The 13,883-nt window shown below is 41.5% G+C and overlaps 1 pseudogene across 1 annotated transcript; it reads left to right on the top strand.

The window, feature by feature from the left end:
• The first annotated feature begins 5,954 nt into the window (after positions 1-5,954).
• Positions 5,955-7,090, top strand: LOC308624954 (hsc70-interacting protein-like; annotated as a pseudogene). Its single transcript has one exon. The product of its transcript is annotated as a hsc70-interacting protein-like (transcript).
• The last annotated feature ends 6,793 nt before the right edge of the window (positions 7,091-13,883 follow it).

Raw genomic sequence — 13,883 nt, 5'->3', positions numbered from 1 at the left:
AGCTTCTTAATGAGTTTATAGTATAGACGCTGATCATTTCTTGAAGTATTTTAGGGGCACTAGTTCAAGAACAATTGGCATGAAGCTGTGGTTCGACCCACAGATCTCTGAACACTGTCCGTAGAACAAGCCTGGTCATGTTGATATTAGGGTTGTTTGGTGTAGGTGCCCTGGGATTGCATCTGTCTTTAGGCCCAAGGAGGGTATGGCTCATGAGCGTAGTACGTCTTCGGAGGAAATTAGTACTCGGATTGTTATCTCTATAGGTAAAATTACTTGGTTATCTACTTCTAGTAGTCGTAGTTCTCCTGGTTTTAGGTCTGGTGTTGGGATTATATGGGAATCAAAGTTTAGGTCTTTGTAGTCAGTGTATTCATAGCTTCAGTATCATTCATGGCCTATAGTTTTTACAGTAAGAGATGGGCTGTTGATTTCATCTATCATATAAAGAATTTGTAATGATGTCAGGGCAATTAAGATTAAGATAATGGCCGGCAAGATAGTCCAAATAGTCTCCACCTCTTGGGCATCTATTGTGCTAGTATGTGTTAACTTAGTTGTAAGTATTAGTGTAATGATATAGAGGACTAAGGAGCTAATTAGGAAAACAATTATTAGTGTGTGGTCGTGAAAATGTAGCAGTTCTTCTATGATGGGTGATGTTGCATCTTGCAAACCTAGTTGGAAGCGGTATGCCATAGAGATATACAATATTTTCACTTGTGACTTAACTTCGACAAAGTTATATAAAATTTTACAAATACCTAGTTCATGAAGAAAGACATAGTGGCTATGATGTTGGCTTGAAACCGATAAGAGAGGGTTCAATTCCTTCCTTTCTTGACTATTTTAGATTAATGTAGGTTGGTTCTTCAAATGTATGATATGGTGGGGGACATCCATTTAGTCATTCTAAATTTGTGATAGTAAGCTCTACCGCTAATACTTCTCATTTGGATGTGAATGCTTCTCAGATAATGAAGACTATCAGTATGACTGCTGTTAATGGGATGAATGAGCCTATTGATGAGATGGTATTCCATGTTGTACAGGCATCTGGATAGTCAGAGTATCATCGAGGCAGGCCAGATTAGCCTAGGAAATGTTGTGGGAAGAAGGTTATGTTGACACCCACGAATATGATCACAAAGTGAATTTTTGCTCATGTCAAGTTGAGTGTATACCCTGAGAATAGTGGAAATCAGTGTACAAATCCTCCTATGATAGCAAAAATAGCTCCCATTGAGAGCACATAGTGAAAGTGTGTGACTACATAGTAGGTATCATGAAGTACAATGTCTAATGATGAATTAGCTAGGACAATACCTGTTTGTCCACCGACTGTGAAAAGGAAGATGAAACCCAAGGCTCACATCAGGGCTGATGATCATTTAATATTGCCTCCGTGGAGTGTTGCTAATCAGCTAAATACTTTTACCCCTGTAGGGATGGCAATAATTATAGTAGCTGATGTAAAGTATGCTCGTGTATCAATGTCCATACCTACTGTGAATATGTGATGGGCCCATACAATAAAACCTAAGAACCCAATTGATATTATAGCTCATACTATACCCATATATCCAAAAGGCTCTTTTTTTTCCCGAGTAGTAAGGTGCAATGTGTGAGATCATCCCAAACCCAGGTAGGGTGATGGTGGCCTCGTAGAATGAGTGTGAGTATTCCTTCCTCTGCTATATTTTGGAAGAGTTTGAGAAGAATAAGTGTTAGCTCTTCTCTAAATGTTTCATAGAATTCTCCTGTGAAGCCATCTGGTCCTGGGCTTTTGTTTGTTGGAAGATTTTTAATCACAGTCTCAATTTCAGTGCTTGTGATTGGTCTGTTTATATTTTCTATTTCTTCCTGGTTCAGTCTCAGAAGGTTGTGCTTTTCTAAGAATTTATCCATTTCTTCCAGGTTGTCCATTTTATTGGCATATAGTTGCTTGTAGTAATCTCTCATGATCCTTTGTATTTCTGCAGTGTCAGTTGTAACTTCTCCTTTTTCATTTCTAATTCTATTGATTTGAGTCCTCTCCCTTTTTTTCTTGATGAGTCTGGCTAATGGTTTATCAATTTTGTTTATCTTCTCAAAGAACTAGCTTTTAGTTTTATTGATCTTTGCTATTATCTGCTTTCCTTTCTAAACGATTCACTTTTTTTTTTTTTAAGTAAATTTATTTATTTATTTTTGGCTGCATTGGGTCTTGCTGCACACAGTCTTTCTCTGGTTGCAGCAAGCGGGGGCTACTCTTCATTGAGGTGTGCGGGCTTCTCACTGTGATGGCTTTTCGTGTTGTGGAGCACGGGCTCTAGGTGCGCGGGCTTCAGTCGTTGTGGCACGTGGGCTCAGTAGTTGTGGCTCGCGGGGTCTAGAGTGCAGGCTCAGTAGTTGTGGTACATGGGCTTAGTAGCTCTGCGGCATGTGGGATCTTCCTGGACAAGGGCTTGAACCCATGTCCCCTCCATTGGCAGGTGGATTCTTTTTTTTTTTTTTTTTTTTTTTTTTTGCGATACGTGGGCCTCTCACTGTTGTGGCCTCTCCTGTTGTGGTGCACAGGCTCTGGACGTGCAGGCTCAGCGGCCCTGGCTCATGGGCCCAGCTGCTCTGCAGCATGAGGGATCCTCTCGGACCGGGGCACGAACCCATGTCCCCTGTATCGGCAGGCAGACTCTTAACCACTGTGCCACCAGGGAAGCCCGGCAGGTGGATTCTTAACCACTGCACCACCAGGGAAGTCCTTGAATGATTCGCTTTTTAATGCAGGGACTTATTCATCCTCAAATGATACCTGGTAGGAATTCAATGAATATCTGTCAGATGATTAAATAAATGAGCAACAATTTAATTCTGCATCCACCTTTGCTGGGTAAGACACTTTGGATCTGAAGATTCTATTGAACAGGGGGCACCCTCCAGCTCCTCAGGAAATAGTGGACATGGAACCTTCCCTTGAGAGAGAGAAAGCATGTTTCTGGGAGCTTTGCAAATGTTTCATGGGAATCCCACTTTTGGTTCTCTTAAGGACTCTTTTTTGGTTCATCACTCCATATGCCTCATGGACCAAATTACTACATGTTTCTGGTGGTTCAACATGTTCTTGGCCACAGAGGCTGATATCCTGCTACAAACTGAGCCTGGTAGGAACTTAAAAGGAGATGCTTCTCATCTGTCCTCTGGCATGCCTTCAGTGAGACTCAGGCATCTGAAGACATCAGACCCAGACACCAAAATGAAATTAACAAGAAGGGGCTCCCATGAGGGGGACTGGGCGCCTCAGATTCAAATGAGCAGTCGATTGAATCCAGTGAAGGCGCTAATGAGCTGTTCTATGCAGCTCTGGCAAACTCACCCTGCACCTATAATTTTCTCTCTGGATATCATTAAAATCAAATGATTCCCTTATTTGGGGTATCCATTTACAGTGTAATTATTTTGGTCTTTTGTAGTGACTTTCGTGGTTAAATTAGGCAATTCTCTTGCCTGTGTAGATAATGTAATGACTTTTTAATCATTTGTTTTCTACCAGCCAAATTGTTTCCATGATCCCATTAGAATTCTTCTGTAGTGATTCCAATGGATTTATTGAACTACTGGTGACAGCCTCACTGATGAACTGCAGGCTGCCTGCTGTTAAATTCAGCCAATGAATATCAAATACCTTCCATTTTCCCAGGAACCCAGAAAAAAATCTAATAATTTTGATCGATGGATATATTTCCTGACATTCAGCATAGAAATTACAAAGAATACCATATGCCTATGGTAGGTTTTAAAAATATAAATTTATTTTTTTATGATTATGAAAGTAATACATTATTATTCTTTAAAAATCCAGAAATAGGGCTTCCCTGGTGGCACAGTGGTTGAGAATCTGCCTGCCAATGCAGGGGACACGGGTTCGAGCCCTGGTCTGGGAAGACCCCACATGCCATGGAGCAACTGGGTCCATGAGCCACAATTACTGAGCCTGCGCATCTGGAGCCTGTGCTCTGCAACAAGAGAGGCCGCGATAGTGAGAGGCCCGCGCACCGTGACGAAGAGTGGCCCCTGCTTGCCACAACTAGAGAAAGCACTTGCACAGAAATGAAGACCCAACACAGCCATAAATAAATAAATAAATAAATTTAAATCATATGGGCTTCTAAGAAGACCTCTGCTTAAAAAAAAAAAAAAATCCAGAAATACCCCAAATACAACAAATACTATAAAAACGCCTGTAATTTCACCATTTACTTAAAACCATTTTGTATTAGATAGTATCTCCCTATAGTTTTTTTTAAAAAATCTATTTCTCTTTCCATTATCTATCAATTATCTACATACCTACCTGTCTATTCAAAATTGGAGCCATAATTTTTTAATCATATTTTTTTCATTTAATATGCATGATAAGAATTTTTCCATGTCCCTGAATATTCACTGCAGTTATAATCTTTAATGGTTGTGTAATATTTTAGTATATGCATTTGTTCTCCAAATATTTTCTGAGCTCCTACTCTGAACAAGCAAAGACTTACTGTAATTTATTTAGTCATTGCTCTATTGTTTGAACATTGTTTGAACTTTAAAAAATATAAGTCACATCATAGCTCTCTGCTCCAAACACTGCAAGGGCTCCCCATTTTGCTAAGAGTAAAAGCTTACATCCTTATGATGGCCTTTGAGGCCCTTCAAGGTTGCCCCCAACTCTTATCTCTCTGGCTTCATCTCCTATTCTTCTTCCTGCCCAGGCCGCACCAGCCCCACTGGACTCCTTACTGTTTTTCTAATTGTCAGACAAACTGTGCCCCTGGGCCTTTGCACTAGCTGTTCCTTCTGCCTGGAATGCCCAAAGACTCACTACCCAGATTTCTCACCTCCTTAGAATCTTGTGCTCAGGCATCATCTTCTTAATGAAGGAAACTGTTTCTTTTTGTCTTGCCTCCAGCCACTCCTGATTGCTCTTATCTTGCTCTGCTTTGTCTTTTTTTTTCATGGCGTCTATTATTTTCTCATGTACTATTATACTTTATTTACTAAGTTTACCATTTATTATCTACTCCTCCCATTGTAATGTAAATTCCATGAGGGTAGAGATTTTTATCAATTTTGTTCACCAATGTATTGCACGTGCCCCAAACACTACTTGGCACATAGTAGGTGCTCAATAAATATTTGTTGCATGAATGTATAAATGTTTTTGCACTTTTGGCTACTTGTGTACAATGCTATATAGAGTCTAAATCTTTGAATCAATCTCTTGTGATTTTCTGAGATTTCATGGAATTACTGAATCAAAGGAACAACTTTTAAGGCTTTCTGATATATGTCATCAAACAGCTTTTTAGAAAACTTGTGCTGATTTACGCTTCCAGCAGGGTATAACTATGTCCATCTCATTGCATTAACACAGGCATTAAGTATTATTTTAAAAATACCTTCGTTAACCTGAGTGCTGAAGAACACTACTCATTTTAAAATTTTATGTTAAAAAATTTTAGAACTATTTGACTACTAGTAAGTTTGAAGATTAAAAATCAGCTTATTAGTTATTGATTTCTTTGGGGGATCACCTGATCACATTCCATATTGATTTTTTGTAGTGAATATTAAGATTTATTTTCATGTTTATTAGGAATAATTTGTGCACAAAAGAGAATATATTTAGAGAGAAAAAAAAATACTCTTGAACCCACCACCCAGTTTAAGAAATAGGACATCGTCAGTTCTTTTGAAATCCTAATGTCCCAGTGAATGCCTCCCAGCCCCATTCCTCAACATCTTCACAGAGAAACCATTGCTTTTCTGTGTGTCCCCAATGGCATATTGTTTAGTTTTGTCTGTTTTGAAAATGGAGTCACACCGCAGTTCAACATTGTGTTTCTAAAATGTTTGATTGCTGGAATCTGGCCTCAGCCTCTGCCATGCCCGCTGCCTCCCGCTGCCTCTGGACAGTGGACCTGGACAAAGTGAGCGAGCCTCGAGCCTTTGTGAAAATGTGCAAGCAGGACCCGAGCGTTCTGCACACCGAGGAAATGTGCTTCCTGAGGGAGTGGGTGGAGAGCATGGGGGGTAAAATACGACCTGCTACTCATAAAACTAAATTGGAAGCAAATACCAAGGAAGAAAAAACAGTAAGAAGGTGGAGGAAAACATAAAGACAGATGAACCATCAAGTGAGGAAAGTGATCTAGAAATTGACAATGAAGGTGTGAATGAACCAGACACTGATGCCCCTCCAGAAATGGGAGATGAAAATGTATAGATAACTGAGGAGATGATGGATTAGGCAAATGATAAAAAAAAGTGGCTGCCGTTGATGCCCTAAATGATGGTGAACTACAGAAAGCCATGACTTGTTCACAGATGCCATCAAGCTAAATCCTCGTTTGGCCATTCTGTATGCCAAGAGAGCCAGTGTCTTCATCAAATTACAGAAGCCAAATGCTGCCATCCGAGACTGTGACAGAGCTGTTGAAATAAATCCTGATTCAGCTCAGCCATACAAATGGCAAGGGAAAGCGCACAGACTTTTGGGCCATTGGGAAGAAGCTGCCCATGATCTTGCCCTTGTCTGTAAGCTGGATTATGATGAAGATGCTAGTGCAATTATGAAAGAAGTTCAACCAAGGGCCCAGAAAATTGCTGAACGTCGGAGAAAGTATGAGCGAAAACCTGAAGGGCGAGAGATCAAAGAAAGAATAGAAAAGGTCAAGAAGGCTCGGGAAGAACATGAGAGAGCCCAGAGAGAGGAGAAGCCAGACGACCGTCAGGAGCTCAGTATGGCTCTTTTCCAGGTGGTTTCTTGGTGGAATCCTGGTAATTTTCCTGGAGGAATGCCTGGAATGGGAGGGGGCATGCCTGGAATGGCAGGAATGCCTGGGCTCAATGAAATTCTTAGTGATCCAGAGGTTCTTGCAGCCATGCAGGATCCAGAAGTTATGGTGGCCTTCCAGGATGTGGCTCAGAACCCAGCAAATATGTCAAAATATCAGAGCAACCCAAAGGTTATGAATCTCATCAGTAAATTGTCGGCCAAATTTGGAGGTCAAGCATAATGCCCTCTGACAAATAAAGCCCCTGCTGAAGGTAAAGCAACTTAGATCACCTAATGGATGTCACAGTAATATGAACCGTGTACCTCTGACCTTCTCATGAAGAAAGCTGGGGTGCTTTGAGGATAATCCCTACCCCTCTGCCCCAAATGCAGCTGAAATATTTTACAATGGTTTGCCATTAGGGTATTCATTCAGATAATGTTTTCCTACTAGAAATTGAAAACTTCAAACAATTAAAAAAATAAAGTAAAATTAAATGTTTGAATTGAACAATTACAGTTCATTTGCTTTTACTGCTATATACTATTCTCTTGTGTATCTATACCACTGTTTATTTATCCAAGCTCAGTGGGCAGTAGGATTGTTTCTAACTCTTTGGTATGATAAATGACACTGCTACAAACATTCTTGCTCATGATCGCTGAGGCTTTATACACAAAACCTCTGTAGGGTATGTACCTAGGAGTGGAATTTCTGGGTCATCGAGGATGTGTATGTTCAACTTTTCAAGATAATGTGAAACTCCTTTCCAATTTGGTTGTATTAATTTATATTCCTACTAGCAGTGGATGGGCTTTCCCATTGCTTCACAATTTTTCTAACTCTTAGTACTATGCTGGAGTGGCTGAAAAGTGGTATCTAATTTTGGTTTAAATCTGCATTTACCTTCCAAATGATTACTGGCGATTTACCTTTCCTCTTCTTCTTTTTTTTCTTTTTTTTTTTTTTCGGTACACGGGCCTCTCACTGTTGTGGCCTCTCCCGTTGCGGAGCACAGGCTCTGGACGTGCAGGGTCAGCGGCCATGGCTCACGGGCCCAGCCGCTCTGCGGCACGTGGGATCTTCCCAGACCGGAGCACAAACCCGTGTCCCCTGCATCGGCAGGCGGACTCCCAACCACTTCGCCACCAGGGAAGCCCTCCTCTTCTTTTTATTTATATTTAAAGGGTGATAACCACTGTTACCACAGTCATTGATTGGGTACTACATTGTGTGCCAATCCCTGCACATTGCATCATCCACTCACCAACCTTATGAAGTAGTTACCGTCATATTTTGGGGCCCCAGGGAGATTACTATCAGAGTACGTATTACAAACTGTATTTCTTCCAAATGATGACCTTCACATCTTTATAACATGTGACTTGAGACCCAAGATAACCTGTAATCTTGTTAGACTGCAATTTGACAGAAGGTATCTAATTTCTAAAGTCTGTCCTAGGTCTTTCAGAGATTAAAAAAAGAACACTAATAGTCGTATGAGAGAAAAATTTCTAGAGTTTATCTCCAAGGCCATTTTCTTGTTACCTTAGCAGAAAGGAAAATGTCAATGGCATTTTTGTCATTATGTCTTGAATGATTTAAGAAATCACTTACATGTGAAAGTACCAGCTGGAGCAAGATACATGCCTCCTCTCAGGAGTTGTCTCCTGAAGGAACATATTATTATTTTTTCAATGAATTACTTTTTTTTCTGTTGGATTTCCAAAGGGGAGTTGGCTGGTTCCAAAATCGAGTCTGGAATTTTAGAAAAAGGGAATGTTGTTATTGTTTTGTTTGAACTAATCAATCCAATAAGCATCTATTTTGAATCTGCTTTCTATAAGACCCTAAGACACAGAGATGTTTGAAAGAATAAGAGGATATCATTCCCATTTCCACTCTGTTTCCTATTAAGTTGGAAGGTTTCAAACTCTCAAAAATAGAATTCATTCATTTTTATTTATTTTCTGTCATTTATGTGTACCCCTGGTGTGTGATGGTTAATCCAAGATTAGGTTAGGGGGCCTGATTGATCCCTAAATACACGGAAAGCTATCATTTTAAGAAACGTTTTCAACAATATTAATAGTATATCAGAGGTAAACAACCAGCCCAGAGTTTCCTGTCAATCTCCCTGTGAGAGAACACATAGGAAGTAATGTGGGACGGATCTAAGGGGACATGGAAAGGTGTTATCATTGTGCTTTGGAAGGCTAGGGCTAGACCATTGCAGGCTAAGCAGGTCTTCACTCCCAGAGTCCCCTCTCTGATGGAGGAGGCCCCAGCCGGCCTGATGGAGAGTTAGGTATGTGGGAGTGGAGAGGGGTGACATGCTTTGCTGACACTTGCCTTTGGGTCAAGCTAGGCTCAGGAAGTCCACTGGGCCATAGACCACTGGGTCTCCAGGCAGCCTGCCAAGGGTGAGCAAGCAGGAGGTCAAGAAACGGGCAGGGGAAAGAATAACACTGTGGGCCCTGAGGCCAGAACTGAACCTGATCTTTCCCGTTGCACCTCTGGTTGGGTTCATCTGTGCTTGTCTGCCAGCCCAAGATAACACATACAGCACATACACACACACATATTCCACACTCATATCCTTTTTTCAACCTTTCCATCACTCACTTTACCTTTACTGTATGTGGCCTTGTGCTATATTCACTTTAAAAAAATAATTTTATTGAAGTATAATTTGCATACCATGAAAGTTACCCATTTTAACAGTACAAGTCAATGTTTTTGTTGTTTTGTTTTTGGTAAGTTTACTGAATTTGGCAACCATCACCAAAATCTAGTTTTGCAACAATTCTGTTACCCCAATAAAATCCTTCATGTCCATTGACAGTTGACCCCTGTTTCCTACCCTCCAGGCCCAGAGCAACCAGTCATCTGCTTTCCATCTCTTATGGATTTGCCTTTTCTGGATATTTCATATAAATGGAATCATGCAAAGTTGGTCTTTTGTGTTTGGCTTCTTTCAATTAGCATGAAGTTCATCCATGTTGTAGCATGTATCAGTTTTTCATTTCTTTTTATTGCTGAGTGGTGTTCTATTGTTTGGACACACCACACTGTGTTTGTCACTTGCCAGTTGATGGACATTTGGGCTGTTTACACTTTGGGGCTATTATGAATAAGGCTGCTATGAACATTCATGTGTAAGTCCTTGAATAAGCATATGTTTCCATTTCTCTCGGGCATATACGTAAGAGTGGAATTGCTGCATCATATGATGAAGTCTATGTCTAACTTTTGAAGAGACTACCAAACTGTTTTCACAACAGCTGCACCATTTTATGTTCCCTGTGATTGACTTTTTCATGAGTTCTGTCTCCCTTTACAGGCTATAGGCTTCTAGGGGACAGCACTCCTGTCTGTAGCTCTGTGTAACCATAACTCTCAGCACAGAGTAGGTCTGTGGTCATTAATGACGATTGCTGTAGTGGGCTGAATGGTGATTCCAAAGACATGTCCACATTGTAATTCCTGGAACCTGTGAATATTACCTTATATGACAAAAGATGTGATTGAGTTAACAGTCTTGAAAGGAGGGGCTCCTCCTGGAATATCTGGGTGTATCCTAAATGCCATCACAAGTATTGTCCAGTGAACACAGAGCAGGGAGACTGCACACAGACACACAGAGGAGAAGGCCCTGTGAACACAGAGCAGGGAGACTGCACACAGACACACAGAGGAGAAGGCCCAGTGAACACAGAGCAGGGAGACTGCACACAGACACACAGAGGAGAAGGCCCAGTGAACACAGAGCAGGGAGACTGCACACAGACACACAGAGGAGAAGGCCCAGTGAACACAGAGCAGGGAGACTGCACACAGACACACAGAGGAGAAGGCCCTGTGAACACAGAGCAGGGAGCTTGCACACAGACACACAGAGGAGAAGGCCCTGTGAACACAGAGCAGGGAGACTGCACACAGACACACAGAGGAGAAGGCCCAGTGAACACAGAGCAGGGAGACTGCACACAGACACACAGAGGAGAAGGCCCTGTGAACACAGAGCAGGGAGACTGCACACAGACACACAGAGGAGAAGGCCCTGTGAACACAGAGCAGGGAGACTGCACACAGACACACAGAGGAGAAGGCCCAGTGAACACAGAGCAGGGAGACTGCACACAGACACACAGAGGAGAAGGCCCTGTGAACACAGAGCAGGGAGACTGCACACAGACACACAGAGGAGAAGGCCCTGTGAACACAGAGCAGGGAGACTGCACACAGACACACAGAGGAGAAGGCCCTGTGAACACAGAGCAGGGAGACTGCACACAGACACACAGAGGAGAAGGCCCTGTGAACACAGAGCAGGGAGACTGCACACAGACACACAGAGGAGAAGGCCCTGTGAACACAGAGCAGGGAGACTGCACACAGACACACAGAGGAGAAGGCCCAGTGAACACAGAGCAGGGAGCTTGCACACAGACACACAGAGGAGAAGGCCCTGTGAACACAGAGCAGGGAGACTGCACACAGACACACAGAGGAGAAGGCCCTGTGAACACAGAGCAGAGAGATAAGGGGCCACAAGCCAAGGAAGGCTGACAGCTACCAGAAGCTGGAAGAGGCAGAGAACAGCTTCTCTCCTAGATCTTCCAGAAGGAGTGAGACTGATGACATCCAATTTCAGCTCCCTGAAACTGGTTTTGGACTTCTGGCCTCCAGAACTGTGAGAATAAATTTCTGTTGCTTTGGTAGTTTGTTACAGCAGCTGCAGGAAGCTAATACAATTTGCTAAAAATGGTAGCTGAATGGAGCAGGAATAAAAGCTGAAACACAGCATATCTGGAGATTGTAAACATAGTCTTGGATGTAGGAGGCAAAGAGTTTTCTATTTCCTTTGGGGTAAGCCTTTATTATGAATGAAATGCATTCATTTACTCATTTAGTCATTAATTTTCAACCATTGAATTTCTAGTAGCTTTATTTGACTGACTTTCCTTTAGAGTGGATATGTTTTTCTTTCCATCTGGAATGAAATTACATATCTGCCATTGCTTGATATACTTTATTTTATGTTGTGTCCAAACCAGTGTTACTGCCTGTAACCATCAGGAGGGCAAGATTCTGGAACCAGACCACCTGTGTTCGAATACTGGCTCCGCCACTAACTAGCTGTGTGGCTCTAGGCATGTCATCTGTATAATTGGAATAATAAGTGCACATAACTCATAAGGTTTGTGTGAGGATTAAAAGGTAACAGTTTAACAACCAGCTCTCTCGATTAGTAATATTTGCCAATTTCTGTGGTATAAGTACTCCCTCCATGAGCAATTTTAAGGTATCAAAGTAGCATCACTGAAGGTAGAAGTTGGAAGAGATGCACAGTAGCACACCATGATGTAATATTTCCTCTACTACAGATGCAATAGATACCTAAACCCAAGAATGTAGATAACAGTAAAATGCAGTAAAATAGTTAGGAAGACACTAGTTTTAAGTATTTGTTAACCTTGTTTTTTTAATAATTTATTTAATTGTATTTATATAATTTAATTTTTAATAATGGGCTGGGTTTAACAACTGGCTCATAAATTTCTTAAAAATTTAACAATTGACACTCCCTCGGGAACTGGTATAAACTGACTCTAGCTCACCTAAATTAATGTATGTAAAGAACTATAAAGGCTGAAGTTAGGTATTTTTCTTTATTATCCTGGAAAAGCCCTGGCACTAGCCTAGGATCCTGTCTTTTCCCCACGGATGATTAATCGCTGTTGGGAGAGAACTAAATTTAAGGACGTGAGCGCCCAAGAACAGCACTGAATTGGTTGCAAAATGAAGGAAATGGTAGCTTCTCGATCTCTTTATCAGAGTGCTTGATGCATTCAGACCACTTTGGGCTTGAGGGCCCTTTAAGAATAAAGAAAGGGCCCAGAGAGGGGAATGCGTAGGGCAACATCTAGCTTAAGATGTAGCATAGTTGGGGTCTTGGGTAAGAAGCCTAGCTAGAGAGTGGCAGAGTTGGAGCTCTTTATTCCCAGTCTGTCTCTCTGTTAGTCTTTAGATGGTGACCTTTTGTTCTCTTCCCACCACCTCCATCTCTGATTTAAAGTTGACTAGTTTTTAAGAAGCGATGTGCTGCAATGAACATTGTGGTGCATGTCGCTTTTGAATTACGGTTTTCTCTGGCTATATGCCCAGTAGTGGGATTGCTGGGTCATATGGTAGTTCTATTTTTAGTTTTTTAAGGCACCTCCATACTGTTCTCCATAGTAGCTTATCAATGTACATTCCCACCAAGAGTGCAAGAGGGTTCCCTTTTCTCCACACCCTCTCCAGCATTTATTTCTAGATTTTTTGATGATGGTCATTCTGACTGGTGTGAGGTGATACCTCATTGTAGTTTTGATTACTCAACCATAAAAAGAAATGAAATTGAGTTATATGTAGTGAGGTGGATGGACCGAAAGCCCGTCGTACAGAGTAAAGTAAGTCAGAAAGAGAAAAACAAATACCGTATGCTAACACACATATATGGAATCTAAAAAAACAAAAATGGTACTGGCGAACCTAGTGTCAGGGCAGGAATAAAGACGCAGACGTAGAGAATGGACTTGCGGACATGGTGGGGGAAGGGGGAAGCTGGGGCAAAGTGAGAGTAGCATCAACATATATACACTACCATATGGAAAATAGTTAACTAATGGGAAGCAGCAGCATAGCCCAGGGAGATCAGCTCAGTGCTTTGTGATGACCTAGAGGGATGGGATAGGGAGGGTGGGAGGGAGATGCAAGAGGGAGGGTATATGGGGATATATGTATGCTAACACAGGATTGTGAAGCAATTATACTCCAGTAAAGATCTATTAAAAAAAAAAAAGCAATGTGTAGATCAAGAATTGATGAATCACCATAAACACAGTCCAAAGGCAGCTGACTTAAAGTGCTTTAGCTAGGTAACTCACGTGGGCTCCCTAAATGTTGGATGTTACTTAAATACTTAGAAAAGTAATTCATGATAAGTATCCATTTATCCTTTTGCTGATGAAACTAGTTCCATGAATTGTAAACTTAAATCCATATATACATATGTACATAAGTACATGCATATGT

The sequence above is a fragment of the Mesoplodon bidens genome (assembly GCF_964165515.1).
Source record: "Mesoplodon bidens genome assembly, chromosome: 11".
In the NCBI taxonomy this organism is placed as follows: domain Eukaryota; kingdom Metazoa; phylum Chordata; class Mammalia; order Artiodactyla; family Ziphiidae; genus Mesoplodon; species Mesoplodon bidens.
The sequence above is the reverse complement of the archived record's forward strand: the minus strand, read 5'-3'. Positions and strand labels throughout refer to the sequence as shown.